Consider the following 16,510-nt stretch of genomic DNA (forward strand, 5'->3'; position numbering starts at 1 on the left):
GATCCATGGCCTGGTCATATACTTGTTCATCTGGGGATATGTATATACTTTTTTCCCAACAATCAGAACCCAAGACAGGTAAAGTAACAGATACTATTCATTATAATTAGATATTAAACTCATTAAAATTGATCCTAATTAAACACATTAACAGACCTCACATTTGTAATCTTAAACTGGACCTGGAAACAAATAGCCAATCAGTGATGTATTCTGTCAGATGACCAGTCAATGGCTACTATATAATTTTAACTGGTTAAATAATGTCCAGCCTTAACCTTGCACATTATTTTCATGTTCTTCCTCAGAACCACAATCTCTTGAGCTTCTTGAAACTGTTAATGACTTGGTTGGAATTAGCACAGTGGGAATGAGCTAATGAGAATGAGAAGTGCATGAAAACATTTTAATTTCTTCTTTACTGCTTATTCACAAGCAAACAGAAGGTGCTGGTCTGATGTCTCGCTACAGAACAGAATGAACATTCTGAGGCCGTGGGTCATTTATTTAATTAATTAATTTATTAAACTTGTATACCGCAGTTCCCTTAGGCTCACAGCCTAATAGAGGTTGGATTATGATAACTAGGAGAGCTTGGTTTAAGAATGTCAAGTGTACTAACATTTTAAAGTTGTGGGATTTGACAAAGAGGGGATGGCCAGTAGCAGGTAGGGCAGTAAAAGGGCATCATCTCAACGAGGACTACAACTACCTCTTCTGAATCCAGTCTGAAATACTGGGAGGCAGCAAACTGATAGGACTGCATAGCTAGCAACAGTAAGAGGAAAGAAACCTGAAAGAATTAAAAAGCCAGGGATAGTGTTGGAAGGAAGAAAGCAAACATAGTAAGAAAGCAAGATTCTGGTAAGCGTTCTTATTGACTTTTTCTTTTCACCATACCAATAGCAAACACAGCTCTTACTACATTTACCCAAGAGATTGCCACAATTGCATTATTAACATTGAATTCATTGTTCTAAAATGCTGTACTGGCTGCTGGCTTAGATGGCTTTAAACAGGGATTAGACAAATTGATGGAGGATGGGTTTATCAACGGATATTAACCACAATGGCTAAGTGGACGCTTTGGGTTCAGAGGCAGCTGGCATGCTCTGCATCGGGGATCCTCAAACTTATGCCTGTGGGTGCCTTGGCACCTGTTGATCCCTTCCCTTGGTGCCTGCCAAGGGCTTTTAGAACGTGGGTGGGACCAGCTTCTGATTGGCTGAGCCATTTTTAGAAATGTTGCTTTGGGAGCAGCCACCAGCCCAACATAAAGATCTTCACTGAGGGGCTAAGGGTAAACTGTGGGTGTACACAAGAAAATATTTTAAAACAGTGTGATAATTTCAAAAGGGAGCCTGCTAAGCAGAGCTTCTGCCTGAAAAGTTCAAGCAGTAGAGTTACCCCAGTCCCTGACATTCTGTGATTGGCTCTGTCTCTTGCGGCAGTGGTTTTGTGTTTGCACCCCACCACCTTGTGACAGAATTCCAAAGGCACTCACAAGCTCAAAAAGGTCAGGAACTCTTGCTTTGCATGGTCAGCTATACACTGTAGGAGAACCTCTACCAGAACCACTTTCTTGCTTCTGCTATCTACTAGCCCAACAAATAAAACACTTGCATTAGGGTATGTACATTTTGCCATGCTGGAGAACAAGCAGTTTGTTTTTCTATAAACAACAACATTTTAAAAGCCACAAAACAGATGTTTGCATTTTTGAGATATGCAGCTGATGCAACAGAAGTAATGATTGGTAGGGGATTACACAACTTTAAGGTTGACTATGAAGAAGAAATTGTTCAAGATTTCCTTGCCTTCATCTTAAACCAAAAGGATACTGCAATCAAGAATTCAGATTGAGACTGGGAAGAGTAACCATGATAGAGTTAGAAAAGATTCGGTCACTGGTGACCGAGATAAAGTTAATTCATAGTATTTCCCATTACTATGTACGGGTGTGAAAGCCGAACAATGAAGAAAGCTGGCAGGAAGAAAGTTGATTTAATGTAGCCTTGGAAGTGGGTTTTCAAATACTGTTGACTGCCAAAAATATAGATTACTTCTATATCAAATCAAACCTAAACTCTCTCTCTAGAAGCTCAATGCCTGGACTGAGGCTATCTATTTTGGTCACATTCTGAGAAGACAAGACTCAATGGAAAAGACCATAATGCCAGGGAAAGCTGAAAGCAGCAAGAGGAAGAGATGGATTGATTCAGGAAGCTAGGAGCCTCATTTTGCAAGACCTGAGCAAGACTGTAAAGGAGAAGACGTTTTGGAGGACATTAATTCATAGGGTTACCAAAAGTTGGAAGCAACATGGCACTTAGCACACACATACACACAAAACGTAGATATATTCAAGTGTGTAGCAGTGTTGGTTAGAAGCAAAACAAATTCTGGGGCCTTTAAGACCAATAAAGTTTTTTTGTTTTTTGGCAAGGTATGAACTTCCATGTGCATGCACACTTCCATGTCATTGTACTTTGGATAAAACTGGTCTTAAAGGTGGCCCCATCCCCCCCCCCACAAAATGTGTTTTTGCGGCGATCCAAAGGAATTTGCACACAGGAGCGCTTTCATCACCCTATAAAGGCAGGAACAGAAACCTTATCATAAATCTGCAGATGGGATCTTTGACAGGGCCCAAGTCAGGTTCGCCCACTGGCATGGCACACCCCCACCCCCGAAAAATCCCTTCAGGAATCTCCCCCCTCGCCTCCGCCGCCAACACCGGCCCGCGCCCAGACGAAGTTCAGCCTGCTCCTGACACGGGAGGCGACGCGTTCTTCAGCCTAAACCCCCTGCGGGGCGCGTCAAGGCGGAAAGAAGCCCCGAGCCGTTCCACAGAGGCCATTTATTGATTTGTCTGTTTGTCCGAAGTGGATGGGAATCACGATCTGCTTTGAGTTCACTCGGGGAGAGGCACAAGCTCAGTTCACGCCTGCGCGGTAACGTGCGTGCGGGGGAGAGAAACGCGGGAGGCCACACCGCCAACCGTCAGAAACCGCCTCACGGTCGCCTCAGCGCAAGCCGCGCGCCAGACGCCCCTCTCCGTCTCCCTCCCTCCCGCCTTTCCGATCGACGCTGCCCCGAGCGCGGCCCCGCCCCCTTCATTCTCACTCCGAATCCCCCCTCCCTCCTTTCCTTCACAGCCGCCGCCGCCGCCGCCGCGTTGCATTGTGGGACACAAACAAAGTGCCCGGCTAGGCTGGGCTGGCGTGAGGGGGGGGGGGCGGGAGCGGGCAGCTCGAGCGCCTGGGCCCCGCGCGCCAGCCAGCCAGCCAGTCAGCGCGTGAGTGGCCCCGCACCGCCTCCCTTTTTCTCCCCCCCCTCCATTCTCCCTTCTCCTCAGAGCGCCTGCGTACAGGCGCGCGGGCCTCTGCCACCCTCTCTCCTCCTTTACTCCCCCCCCTTTTTCCCCCTCGCCCGCGGCGCGAGCCCAGAAGAGGCGACGGCTGTGGTGGCGACGGCGGCCGCCATGGCCCAGCGGGGGCCCAGACGCGGGCCGAGATAGGGGGGGGAGGGGAGGCTGTGGGGGGAACCCGGAGGAAGCCTTGGCCTCCCACGTAGCCATAGGTAGAGACACACACCCCTCACTGCCGGGCCCGGAAAAGGGGAGGGCCCCACCAAAAGCAGGTAACGGGGGAGAAGGAAGGGGCGGCTGGTCGGTTGGGGTTTGAAACGGGGGCGGGTAGACGGATCCAAACAGGCAGGCCCCGCCCCCTCCTGGCACCTGCCCCGCCCCCGTCTCGGGGCATTCCCCCCCCCCGCTTCCCATTGCATCCCTAGGTGCCCCCCCCCCACCTCCCCAGACCCTTCCCGCGCTGGCTGCCTTGATCCCCCCGTGGCTTCGCCGGGCTGCATCTCCCTGCCCGTCCTCCTGAAAGCCGCCTCTTCCCCCTGCCTGGCATCTGCTGGCCCTGGCCCTCCTCGCCTGGGCGGCGTTATTGTTGTTTGCTTAATCCTGTGTGCCGTTTCGTGCTCGGAGCTCTTTTGCTGTAGTAGGAAAGAAGTGGTCAGGACGGCTTGCAAACCTGCTAAGCACCACACAAATGATGGAGAAGGAGAAGGGAGGGAAATAAACAAATGTGGGCATGTTTATCACCGTTGCGTGGCCACAGACAGACATGCGCACCTTTAACCGCATCCTTTCCTTGCCGCTCTTCTTTTGCCTTGCCTCTAAGGGCTTGCTTTTTAAAATCACATATGCTGCCTCTCCAGATGCCGCCACGCTCTGATGATTTTAAAAATCCTCCTTTTTATTTATTCTTCAGATTATCTCTCTCTCTGATGTTGATTCTCTTTCCCTCGTGGCTTTGGCCACAGGTCCTATTGCCCCTCTTCCCCCTTTTTTCTGCATCACAGCCTGTTTTCTTGTTCTAGTCCCACAGTTGTTTTGGTCCTGACTTAACCATCCAAAAATCCCAGGCCCTCCTTTCTCTCTGTGCCTTGGCACCTCTCCATTTTTTCTCTTTACATGGTTTCCAGCTTCCTGTAGTTTATCTTGCTCTCTGGCATTTATCCTGTATCTCACCTGACCCCATTCTAAGGTAGTAGCTCCAAACATCCATCCTTTCTGCCATTCTGCTTTCCCCTCCTTCCAGCTACTCTTCTGTCTTTCTTGTATGGATTCACTATTTTCATCTCTCTTGATGTCTCCTAAGGGGCCCTTCTCTTTTGTCTTGTTGCAATACCTGATCGTTCTATTTGTAAATAATCTGGCATCGAGTCTGTCCCCCTGTCATCATCTTTGTTATTTGACTGTTCATTTGGTTATCTTTCTTTTCACTGTTATGTGGACTATTGTCACTGAATCACAATTCACTGTCCTCCCCGCCAATATAAAACTTGCCTGCTTTTGGCATTTCATTATTTTGTGCATCTCTTCTTAAAGCACCTGTACCTCCAACCCCATTTATTTTTACCTTTAAGCATATCCATTGTGCTTTGATATGACAGATTCTTAGCCTGGCATTTGATGCTGTTGGTAGGCCAAAACCGTACATGGGTGGGAAGGAGGGAGAACATTAATCTGTATGAGACTGCAGAAATCTAAATACAAATAACTTATGTTTAATATACTATGACGTTTGGCTAATGCATTTATAGAGGGCTGATTTTAAATTATTTTAAGTACCACTTAGGGCCACTGCCTTTCTTGTTAGAAGCCAATAACTGAGTTGAGAATTGGTAACTGAGTACTGTTATCGGTAACTGAGTTGAATATTGGCACCACAAAAGTTTATTAAATGAAGCCAAGCTGAAAACTCAGGGGAGATGCCTCCAGCCTTGATGTCAGCGTTGGTGGATCGCTCCACTAGTACTGTCACTTACTATACCAGTTTCTTTATAACCTAGATCAGTGGTAGTCAACCTGTGGTCCTCCAGATGTTCATGGGCTACAATTCACATGAGCCCCTGCCAGCAAATGCTAGCAGGGGCTCATGGGAATTGCAGCCCATGAACATCTGGAGGACCACAGGTTGACTACCCCTGTCCTAGATCTCATGTCTTGCATCTCATCAGTCTTTGTTCCACACTATCCATATTCGTCCTCCTTCCAGTTCTGTATTCTCCTTTCCCAGATTAAATCCATTTTCTGTAATAAAAGTTTAGGTTCTTGTGGGCTGCTGAAATTGTTCTCCCTTCTTGCAAAAGGGTGTGATACATCACTGCAGAAATTTAGTTTCTCTAGCCAGTCTTGTGTGGACAGGTATTCAGTTGTGTTGTTGCAGCTTATCTACAGCTTATGTAAACTGGTACAGGCCACTTGATGTCACCTGTCTACAAATAACTTGGAATCAAGTCCCAAATGCTAGGATAATCTTGAACAAGATTAAAGTTTCAGTTCACCTATATTATCTTCCTTGTGGTATTGTTGTAAGAAAATGAGATTAAAAAATGCATTATTCATTACAGAAGCAGACATTCTTAAACCTGTTGAAATTAATTAATATCCTTAAGCAAGCCTAACTCTGTCTAGGGCTGCAGGTCTTATACGCATCTATTTATTTAGTTACGTTATTTATAATGTACCTTTCTCTCTGGTACTCAGAGTGCGTTACTGCAGGATGTAATATCCAGTAAACAGTGGAACAGGATTTGACTTGGAACCAACCAGAGATCTGAAACAGAGATGAAACAAAACATAAGTATTAACATGACATGTAGTAGGAAGGTACTTTACAACAACAGATAATACCAAGTACACACATCATCAACAATCCCTAACTGCAACCTTCTTTTTGAACTATTTTGTTACAGCAAAGCCCTATTTTGTGTGCAAATATCTTCCCTGAATTATTCAGTTTTGCATAGTTTGCAGAATCCTGGAGAGTGGTAGCTTTCCTGTTCTCAACAAGGGACCATAACGGAACATGTACATATATGGGCGGATGCTGATTTTGCCCAGTTGCAGGGTGGATCCCACAGAAGGCCCTGCTCCAATGAGCAAAACTCCCACAGATATGAGGGACCAAGACCATAAATATTTTTGTATATGATAGGTAGTCTCCTAAATTGAGCCGACTAACTGATAAGCAACCAATAGAGTGCCTGCAGTATGGGAGAAATATTAATGCTCCATCTAGCTCTTATTAAACAACCAAGACGGGGCATTCTACCAACTAGGGTCTCCTAATTGACTTTGAGGAGAGACCTATGTAGAGTGGATTACAGTAGTCTAGTCTCAGTGTCACTGTGCTTTAGATCTAGGGTGACCAGGCTGTATTAAGGTAGGAGCCATCTTCCAGGCTAGACACAGGTTGAAAGAAAATATTTCTTACAAATGATTGTAAGGTGAATTAAAACAAATTATTTTTAATGTTACACCTGTAATTGAAAATTTTAAAATAATTTTGTTTAAAAATAAATATTAAGTGAATTTAGATATCTTGTCTCTTAGAACTGAAGTTAAGATCATTATAAAAGGCCGCTTGAGAACTATGAAGAAAGCATCTTTGATAGTCATTATGGAGCAAAACAGTTAATGCGCTTGCATTATGGCTTGATACTGAAGCCAAGGCTGGAAAAGTCACCCCAGGAGTCTCCCACTGGGTGACTCTTTTACTGCTATATTATGCCTAGGAGCAACCTGATCTCTGCAATTAGCTCAGTTTCCTGAATTACAAATGATGGACTATACTCACTAAGTAAACAATCGGTCAACCTTCCATCTCACAGAGAACAATGATCTGGCCAGTACCTGTCAGAGAGAGTACATGCTACTGATTGAGACTGTTTACTTTTTTGTGAGGGCGAGAGGGGCATACTAAAACTCAAATGAACCCTGCAACTTCTAATGTTGATTCCAGCTATCTGTTTACTGAAACTTGTCATAACAGCATGTCACAAGAGACTATTTGAAATCATAAGTATTGTATCAAAACATATCATTTGTTTATCGTTTATCGTATATATTGTTTTCTAAAACGTAAATTTATTAAACATTTAAGAAATGTTTATCCTCTAAGATCAGCTTAAGGCTATTCAGTTTTCAATCAATGTGTTTTATGGTTCTAATATCTAGTTAGCGTGCACTCATATATAGAAGGCATCTCAATAATAAATGGAAAATTGATTTAAATTCACAATTTTAATCGTTTTCTTGGTGATTTAAATCATCAGGAAAAGGAAAGATTAAATTGTGGGTTTAAATCAGTTTTCCGTTTATTATTCAAAGTGAATTTAATCTCAATTTAAATCAATTTTTCCTGAATGGTTGATAGCCTGTCTGTGTAAGATGTGTGGAGCAGTCCCTAGAAAACAGGAATTACGCTATCGCTGTTTCAAGATTGTCTTCTCAACAGATGACTTTGAAGTTACAGTAGCAAAATGTTAAGGGGAGAATATTTAAATAACAACTTTAGACTAGAAGTTTTATGGTCAGGTTTTGCAATAAGACAGCAACCAGGAACTATGAGTATCATTCCAAACAGCCAGGATCTGGAAGGTTCTCCATTAATAACTACCTTATTAAGCAGAATAAAATTTGTGTCCAGTAGCACCTCAAAGACCAGCATAGTTATCTTCAAGGTTTGAGCTTTTGTGTGCACACACACACTTGCACAATGAAGTATGCATGCACACGAAAGCTCCAATCTTGATTAAGATTTTGTTAGCCTTAAAGGTGCCCCTAGACTCAAATTTTGTTCTGTTACTTCAGACCAACATGGCTGCACACTTGAATGTAATTCATTAAGCTTGAGGCTTGCAAGTCAGGTGAATGTGGCCGAATAAAGCAGGCTTTGGTTCTCTCAGCATTACAAGCAACAGGTACAGTTTGCAAGATCAGGGATTCAGGGGGCTTCACAGCATTGTTGTGTAAAGATTGTGCTGAATTGTAAGTTCTTGCTTTGAAATCAGTGCAGCATTTCCAGAGAGCACCTGTAGATTGTGACTTTTCTGTTTTCACCTCCAGCAGCCTGAAATGCCCCAGAAGCAGGATTTGGGGGGGGGGGTCATTTATGTTAGTGAAACATGATGGAGTATATTAATCCTACCATGTTGTTCTGTCATCACATGTGCATCACTAGCTGTGAAGTAAATTCCCACCTTTGTCTCAGCGAACCCATTTTACAGCCACTCCTTTGTTTACTTGATTAGTTATCTAAGGATGTAGCACAGGTGGATTGAGAAATAGTGCAGCTGAAGATGACTGAATATTGTGGGCATTACTGACTATAGGTGAGAAACTGGGGCTTCACTTCTGCTCACAGGTTCAGCCCTTGGTATGTACAGACATTCTGTTTACACCGTGTGTGATGCCTGAAGTGTATAATGTACCAACAAGTTTTCACCCCTCTAACTGCTAGCATTAGTAATTTCCCCTACTCTGCACTATAGAATGCTGGTTGTATATTGGTGTGGGTTTAGCATTTAGATGCTAAAGAAAAGATACTAAACAAGTTTGAGAATGCAAACTCTGCTTTATTCACTTTGTGGACGGCTTCAAAGGGAAGCTTCCCTTCCAGGCTGGTAAAGTTACAATGTTGGCCAGTCCTGCTCTGCTGGAGGCAGTAACTGTCAACTGTAAACCACAGCACTTCATACGCCCCAGTGTGTTGTTAGAGATTATATCTAGACAAGGAAATAACTTATGCATTAGCTGCTAAACCATTGATACAGGGAAGGGCTTCAAACATGGCAATATATTCCAGGGTTTGTGGGGAGTGGGGAGAGGTATAAATCCATGCTCGGCTTTGCTTCCCCATTCTGATGAAGCTTCCCGCATCACACACAACATAGCACTGGGTGGGTAGCTAGTCTCGTCCTCAGCCTTCCCATCAAAGGGAGGAAATACAGTCACTATAGTACTGCTGTGGAAAATACACTGGGCTTCAGGGGTCCAACTAATGGAAGATTATCGTTTAGGTGCAGGATTGGAAACAATGGCTTCTTGCCCCAAGCAAGTAGCACCTTTATGTTGGGGGAAGGAAGAAATCTGGGATTTTTAACATGATTTTCTAAAAGTAAGGTTTAATTTTAAATTGATTTTATTATTTTAAAAATAACATGGTTTAAAATCTGAATCTATTTTCTGTTTCTTAACTAGTGCATTCCCCTTCCCCCATTTTTGAAAGACTGAACTATAGGGGTTATATATTGTTGGCTCAAGGTGGAGGCCATTGCATTATAAGTATGATACTCAACAGTCAAGTTTTGTGTTTTCATTTGAATTTTTTTTTTAATTCATAATTTGCCTAGTTTGCACTTTGGACCTTTACATTCCCTGCCATAGAGGAGCTCTGTTCAGCCCAATAAATATCAGTGCTGGATACTTTAGCCATCCAAAGAGCGTGTGCCAGCCCAGTGAAATTTCCCATAACTTGAGGAAAGTTTCAAAACTAGTTTCTGAACTGGTCTAGAGGGGGTTGCTTAATGAAGAAATCTATCAAGAACCTCTTTGTTCTGATAGTCTGTCAGATGCTGACCTTAGTCCAGTTCAGCCTAAAAATGTTTTAGTGCTTTTACCATCAAAATTAATTCTAACAACCCAAAGCCAGAATGCCAAAGAGATACATGATGACTTCTGTGCGTAGTGCATCCTATTAACTAGGTGCTTATTTAGACCTACACTGTGTTCACCGCAATTAGCCTGCTGCCTGGTAGTTGAAAATTGATTTCTGATTAACAAATTTGCAACAAACAAACCACAACTGTCTCAAAGGGAGTGAGCAATATTTGTCCTAAACCCATTTACAAAAAAGTACGTATTCATCAAATGAAACTGGAACAGGACTAGTGGAAGCAAAGTTAGGCAACTTGCTCCTTTTTATAAATAGCCAATTTGCTTATTTCAGATATTGATCTAAATTAAACATGTCAGTCTGTTTTCCCATCAGTGGCCACAGTTGGTGCAGACAGTGCTTCTTATTGTAGTAATTACGTTTTCATCACATAGATAATTTTTTAGATGGTGTTCTCAGATCACAGTAATGCAGTGAAGTTGGCTTTCTGACAGTTTGGCAGTTCTACCATGATCTTCAGGCTTCTGTACAACCACATGCTTGCATCTTCCTTCCTCCACATTACTGGGTTTCCAGGTTCTCTCTCTTATCTGGTTATCACCATTTCTCTTGATTCTTGAATCAGGCAAACTATGGTTAATACAAACTGTCATTTGCCTCCAAACCAGAGTTGCAAACCTATGATTTCTAGTTCTGGTTTGGGGACAAACTGTGGTAATCTTAGTTTGCTGAATTTGGTAATTACAGCAAACGGCAGTTGCCAAGAACCAGGATATCGGGGGGGGGGGGGAATATGGCCGTTGCCAAGAATGGCAGTTGCCAAGATCCAGGATATGGGGGAATCTGATTATGGGAAAGAGAAGGCATGGACAAGCACCACGTTTGAAACAGTCCATGGTCAGACTGGTAGTTAATGCTGTGTTGTTCACGCTTGCCAAGTGACTGGTGTTAGCTTTCAACATTACTCAGTTTGGCGCCTGTGACTGAAATGTTAGAGCTAAGAGTGGAGAAAACTAGATTTTGTTTGGGAAGATGATACATACAAACTCGTTTAACTATCCCACTAATTGTATAATTAATTACTCATGGCAGCCTTACAAATATGTCCATAAAACTTGGTAACCTAAAAAGCAGCCTGCCTAATGATTGACATGAATGCAGGCCCACCTTTCTCTTTTAAAGAAAAAAAAAACATTGAATATTAAGTCACTGAGTTATTCTGGATTTAGAAAAAGCTATCCTTATCATGATGGCAAGAAACAGAAAAGTCAACATTTCAAAGGAACTTTTTGTTGAATTTTTCCTTCACATAATCTCCCCCAATTTTGTGCCTACTTACTAAAGAAAAAAGTTAGATTTGCCAGTTTTCCCCCCTTTCTCTTTTTTGGTATAACTCACACATATTATGAGATCTGTAAGAGGTAAAGACATTTTGTTTAACCTCTGAATACAATGGCAGGAAGATGGCATATAAATGTAGAAAGTTCCAGATTCAGTTTCTGGCATCTCCAGTTAAAATGATCAAGTAACAGGTGATAATAAATAAATATAAATAATAATAAATTAGATTATAAGGACTCTGTAAGTGACTGTCCATATTTCCTTTCTCCTGTCCCTCCTTCCATTTGATACAGTGCTAGCACAGTGCCAGAATTTGTTTTTGCTGCCTGTGTTTCAAGACTGTGACATTAATAAATTTATTCTCCCAGGTAACTATAAGAAGTCTTGTATAATCCTCCAAATATATACAAAAGCAGTTTCCAATCTATTTTTCTTTTAAGGGAGCTGGAGCATCTGCTGCAAATTGTTAATCCTCTTCACACTTTTTTGTTTGACCCCACTTCAGGGCAAGGAAAAGGTAAATAGAAGGATGTAAGATCGCCTTCTGAAGACCACACACTCATCCCCCCCCCTTCTAAGGATAGGAGTTACAGATCTTTATAGTGTTTCTAAGAAAGCTTTGTTTGTTCTGGCATGTCTCTGCTGATCCTGCAACAGAAATGCTTCTTATTTGGGAAGTTTTTAAAGTGATTTTAACATACACAGATTTGTTCGTGTGATTGCTCAAAGATGACTCAATGCAGAGAAGGTGATGACAATGCTAGCTATTGGTCTTGTTTAAACTTGAGCAAGATTCCTGGAAGTCACTTCCTTTTACAGAAGAAACTTATGTAAGAGTAATGGGTGGCTTCGTGAATAAGTACACACCTTGAAATTAGAGCTGTAAAGCGTTTATGTTTTGGAGAGGCCTAAAATGAAAAATCAGGAGAAAATTGAAAGGAGTGAGGAAATTCCTTATACATTTTTCCTTTTGCAGAATAAAGTTATTGAACTGTTTTGAAATGGTACGTTACGTAAGATTTAGGTTTCAAAAAGAAAAAGTAAATTTACATTTAACATGCCTTTACAATTATTTGTGCTGTCAAGCTCTGAAAGTTTTTAAAATGTATACAGCAGTATAGAAATTTATATAAAATTATTAGTATTACATATTTTGCCTTGTTTACCACTTCCACATGCCTCCTCGCACCCCTTCGCCCTGAAACTCTGTTTTCCTTAATGTTTCAAAGTTTCCAGACGCTTTCTGTCTCTCCTGTTTAGCTTATCCCTTTGAAATTGATGGAAAACAGAAATGCTCAGTTTTCGGAATGAAAAGTACTAGCACAGTCTTTGTGCATTACCCTACTCCTCAAGATAAGATAATGTGCATCTTTTTAAGGAAGGCACACTACATGTTTTTTCTAATTTAGACTTAGCCCTAGTAAAAGATAATGGGAAACCACAACTCCTGGAGTTAGGGCAGTGGGAATGAATTGCTTTAAATTCTTCATACAATTAAGCTACATGCAGGATCGCATCCCTTTGAGTAAGCAGTGGCCATTAACGCTTATTTCCAGCAAAGCAATATGACATCTGAAAGGCAACAGGTCATGCCTAACTTTGTCTTTCAAATAAGACTGTCTTACGATGCTGTCCTTAGATGCCTGTTGCAATATAAGAAGAAAGTTATGCTATATTTAGAAACCTGTTAGTATTGCTGAAAGCCTAAGCGATAGCAGATGGAGCAATTAAACTCTTACAAAGCTTTAGAATGTTGACTCACCTCTTGTGACTTCTTCTGTGTCTCAAACACATACTACTGGGAAGATAGTAGCCTGTCTTTCTGTGCTAGAGTTCTTGAAGAGCAATGCATGCTCTGTGTTGCAGCCTTTGGTGAAAGAGAAGTTATGGTTGCTTTAGAAGACGTTTAGTAGCCTGTCCACAAGTTACAGTCGATGCATGTACCATCCACATGCACTAGGCTTTTTCTTTATACATGCATAAAGTAAAATTCACAAGATACATTCGATACATGCACAGCTGAATGTGTGATTGGAAACCACAACTCCTGCATGCATGCTTGAAACTGCACACTTATCCAGGAAATGGTATACAATAGGATTTGTAGATTGAATGCACATTGGCACTTTTTGAGAAACTGGTGTGCATATACACATGCAGGAAGTCTACCCTTTCATCATAATGTGAACTGGGCTGATGTTATCATTGTACCGAGACCCCACAAGCTGGGTTAGGATTATTGAAGTGTGTGCTATATGTGATTCTGCCAGAACTCATAACTTCTAGATCTGGCAAGTGAATTTTGGGTGCTCTTAATAGTCACTTCTAACATGAAGTGAATGTTATAACCCCAAACCGTTATAATCCAAGTCTTTTATAACTTGAATTCTAATGCTCCCACTTACCTGACTATAGCCATGACAGCAAGAAAGAGAGGATATCTCTCGTACACATATCCCTTTCTGTGTCAGGTCCTTTGTAAGCTTACATTTCCTAGCTGTCCAGCGCAAGCAGCTCTGAAGGCTTTTGGGGACAGAAGAAGAGTTGTTTTTTATGCCCTGCTTTTCACTACCCAGTGGAGACTCAAAGCGACTGAGAATTGCCTTCCCTTTCTCTCTCCACAGCAGATATCCTGTGGGGTAGGTGGAGGTGGGAGAAATCTGACAGGAGTGCTCTGAGAACAGCACTAACAGGACTGACAAGCCCAAGGTCACCTAGCTGGCTGCATACAGAGGAGCAGGGAACCAAACCCAGCTGGCCAGATTAGAAGCCACAGCTCTTAACCACTACACCAAGACGTATACGTTCTTCTATCCACATTGCTACTACAGTGAAAGCCAGAAGGAAGTTTAGAGAGGAGACTTGCAGAAATCCATAGTACTCCCAGTTATGTCAGGGGAGCCTGGGTGGGGTTCTGAAATTCAGAAAGTACTAAAAGTACATTCCAATTTTTCACCAAAATAGCTCAGTTTAGCGAGCTCAACTCCAGTTCAGGCTGGGAAGGGAGGAACGCTCATCATGAATTCTTTGTTAGGTTAGAGTCTAAATTCCTTTGCTAACAGGACATGGCTGTAGGCTTTGCAAGTAAGTGAAACAGGAGCAAGCCAAGAAATCAAAGGCCAAACGTTGATTAGGTAAGATTAAAGACTTGCAGATTTCTCAAATTCTGCGGACCTCAGCGTTTAAATATTTTTAAACTAAAGCAACCCCACAGGAGTGTGGTATTTCTTAATGTGTCCCATAAAACCACAACAGTCTTACAATAGTTAATCACTTGTTATAAACTGAATAGGATTTATTGGCCCTCAAGAGATGAGAATAGATTTTTGCAGGAAAGTTGGGGAGGGGAAGAGCACAAAGTGTTACTGTCTAGGCCAAGAACAACTGCCTTAAATGCTGGGAACACACACAGCGCTGGATGCAGGAAGAACTACAAGCAATTGGCCACATCCAGCTGTGCGATTGTTTCTTATCTGTTCTAATGATGTTGCTGCTCAGGTTATAGAATGCTCTACATTATTCTTGTTTCTTAGTTATTCAGCTGCAGTAACGTTTTAATTGTTCTTCTGCATACAAACAGATAACATCATTTTTAAATGGCTGCAAATGAGGAAATTCGAAAGGCTTGCTTGACCATACTCTTTATAATCTTACACTGCTCTTACATTGAATGTTTTTCCTGGCCCCAGTTCTTGGTAAGCTTCAGTTAAATTGTGCCTTTCTGGCAGCTTTCAAAAGGTACTGGAATGTGGTAAGCTTAAGTTTGTTGTACACTTGTTTTCCTGCCCCTCCTCCAAGGAGCTCAGGATGTGTTACATATTTCTCCCCTTCTCTGTCTTATCTCCCAGCAACACTATGAAGTAGGATGGGCCAATTGACCTAAGGCGACTCAGAGAGCTTTATGATTGAGCAGGGATTGGAACTTAGGTCTCACTGGTGCTAGTGGAACATTTCAACAATTATACTGGTTCCTAAGTTTCATATATGAGGATTTGGTTAACAATATGTTCTAGTTCCTTCGTTCTCTCCCCAACTAGATGTGTATGTGTTAAGTGCTGTCAAGTGACTTGTGACTTACAGTAACCCTATGAATTAACGACTTCCCAAATGTTCTATCATTAACAGCCTTGCTCTGGTCTTGCAAACTGAGTGACATGGTTTGCTTGTTAGAGTCAGCCCATCTCATGTTGGGTATTTTTGTGCTTTCCCCTTATTTTCCAGTGACTTTTGTCTTCAAATAATGTGGATCGAGTACTATAGCCACTATGCAGTTATTTTAGTTTCTATGGAAAGTTCAAACTTGATCTAGATCCCACATTTGTCTTCTTGGTGGTCCACAGTACATGTAAAATCTTCCTCCAACATTATGTTTCAAATTAATCAACTTTCTTCTTGTCAGCTTTCTTTGTTGTCCAGCTTTCACACCCATACATAGTAATGGGAAATACTATAATATGAATTATCTTGATCTTGGTTGCCAGTGAACAAACCTGCTTTCATAATGATTTAGGTAGCTGCTCCAAACAAGTTAATCACACTCAGATAAATCTTCCTTGGCCTTCTGTCTGAACAGTTGTCATCTACATGGGCCTTATTTCACCTGTACTTAGACACATCATCTGGTGAGCCAACACTTCATGTCTGAGATAAGAACCCTGAGATACAGGTAATTTAAAACATTTTCATCTTATCAAGAAGATCACAACTCTATTAAAGATGGTACAAGCATTACATATAAGAAATTAAGAGATGTTTTAGTACTAAGAATTCTCAGTATCATCTTTAGAGTCATCAACTGTGTGAAGAAATAAACACTTGATGTCCTTTTGATAAGAGGCTTAATGGGCTGTTGTTTACCAGGTGATTTTATTTACCTGCATGCCATGACAAGTTTTGGCTGTCCATTTTCACACATTAAACCTCTGTTACCGACAGATAGCATCTATTCTAAGGCCTGTTGGCAACCTTGATCATATCTCTGCTCTCTTTTGAGTTTTCAGAGGTATCTAGGTACCTGCTGTTGGAAACAAGATTACATGGGGGGGACCATTCATCTGTGTCAACAAGACAGTTATATTCTTACATCATGGGTATCCTGTTGAAACTACAAATCCACATTTTGTTTCGGAAATTATGGGGAGCAAGCTTGATTTGTATAGCTTAACTGTTATTATGAAATGTAAGCAGAGAAAATT

At 41.8% G+C, this 16,510-nt stretch overlaps 1 protein-coding gene and 1 long non-coding RNA gene across 7 annotated transcripts in view; one reads left to right on the forward strand and one right to left on the reverse strand.

Moving 5' to 3' along the window:
• Positions 1–16,510, reverse strand: part of LOC143821923 (uncharacterized) — a 29,891-nt gene that overhangs the window by 11,852 nt on the left and 1,529 nt on the right. For both annotated transcript variants that reach the window (XR_013225976.1, XR_013225977.1), the window contains exons 2-3: positions 13,078–13,182; positions 6,043–6,131 (exon numbers count right to left, since the gene is read on the reverse strand). This is a non-coding gene — a long non-coding RNA (uncharacterized LOC143821923). The remainder of the gene's footprint in view (positions 1–6,042; positions 6,132–13,077; positions 13,183–16,510) is intronic.
• ZBTB44 (zinc finger and BTB domain containing 44) overlaps positions 3,180–16,510 on the forward strand; it is a 35,330-nt gene continuing 21,999 nt past the window's right edge. For 3 of the 5 annotated variants that reach the window (XR_013225974.1, XM_077306415.1, XM_077306418.1), the window contains exon 1: positions 3,305–3,642. The gene's annotated coding sequence lies outside the window, so the exon portion shown is untranslated. The other 2 variants (XM_077306416.1, XM_077306417.1) reach the window with 2 other exon arrangements.

The sequence above is a fragment of the Paroedura picta genome, chromosome 12 (assembly GCF_049243985.1).
Source record: "Paroedura picta isolate Pp20150507F chromosome 12, Ppicta_v3.0, whole genome shotgun sequence".
Lineage (NCBI taxonomy): Eukaryota > Metazoa > Chordata > Lepidosauria > Squamata > Gekkonidae > Paroedura > Paroedura picta.